The sequence below is a fragment of the Anomaloglossus baeobatrachus genome, chromosome 1 (assembly GCF_048569485.1).
Source record: "Anomaloglossus baeobatrachus isolate aAnoBae1 chromosome 1, aAnoBae1.hap1, whole genome shotgun sequence".
Classification (NCBI taxonomy): domain Eukaryota; kingdom Metazoa; phylum Chordata; class Amphibia; order Anura; family Aromobatidae; genus Anomaloglossus; species Anomaloglossus baeobatrachus.
The window spans coordinates 451477410-451478697 of NC_134353.1; positions in this window are offsets into that span (position 1 = coordinate 451477410).

Below are 1288 nucleotides of genomic sequence, written 5' to 3' on the forward strand. Positions count from 1 at the left end.
GCTCATCCCAACTTAACGCCCGACCTCCTTAACCGTGGGCGGAACACTACTCAGACAACACAGGATGAGGGAATCACAATATTTAGACTTTATTGGATCCCCAAACAATTAACGGCACATAACCAGAAAAACACACAAATGTAACAGGCAACAGAGTCTCACCCTTCCTCTGGCTCACCAGGGATTAGAATGTCCGTGCCTCAGAGCTTCCTGGGCTACTTACTCCAATCCAGCAGCACCCCGCTTTTGGCGGGCACCCACCGAGAATGGAATAATGCCAGATTTAGGAAGCTGGCTGAGGACTGCAAAGTCTGTAGTCAGATGGCTGGATTGTCCCAAGCTGGATTCCTTCCTTAGGTAGTCCTTGATATCAAAGCCGAATCCTTGCATTCAATGCTGAATCAATATAGTGTTTTAATCCAGGTTTGGTTATGGCTTGCCAATTGGATCCGCAGATCCTAGATTGGTAGCATGTAGCAAGAGTCTCTCTGAGCAATGGACAGTCCTCCTTCTTATACCCCTGAGCTCTCCATTCAGACCATTGGGGTCTTAATGATTGGTGGAAAAGACTGGGCTCTTATTGGCTAGATTTCAAGCCATATTCAAATATCCAGAGACAAGGGTGAGACAGGTAAGTTACATCACATCTAACAATTCATTTAGTAATACAATGGGAAGTTCGCATAATTGATTTAACTGTGTGTCTGGTCTTCATTAGCCAAGGGAATTACATGAGTCAACAAGAGTCTTGTAAAAACAATGAGGGCTTATCCCCCGTCTACAGTGCCTACAAGTAGTATTCAACCCCCTGCAGATTTAGCAGGTTTGATAAGATACAAATAAGTTAGAGCCTACAAACTTCAAACAAGAGCAGGATTTATTAACAGATGCATAAATCTTACAAACCAACAAGTTATGTTGCTCAGTTAAATTTTAATAAATTTTCAACATAAAAGTGTGGGTCAATTATTATTCAACCCCTAGGTTTAATATTTTGTGGAATAACCCTTGTTTGCAATTACAGCTAATAATCATCTTTTATAAGACCTGATCAGGCCGGCACAGGTCTCTGGAGTTATCTTGGCCCACTCCTCCATGCAGATCTTCTCCAAGTTATCTAGGTTCTTTGGGTGTCTCATGTGGACTTTAATCTTGAGCTCCTTCCACAAGTTTTCAATTGGGTTAAGGTCAGGAGACTGACTAGGCCACTGCAACACCTTGATTTTTTTCCCTCTTAAACCAGGCCTTGGTTTTCTTGGCTGTGTGCTTTGGGTCGTTGTCTTGTTGG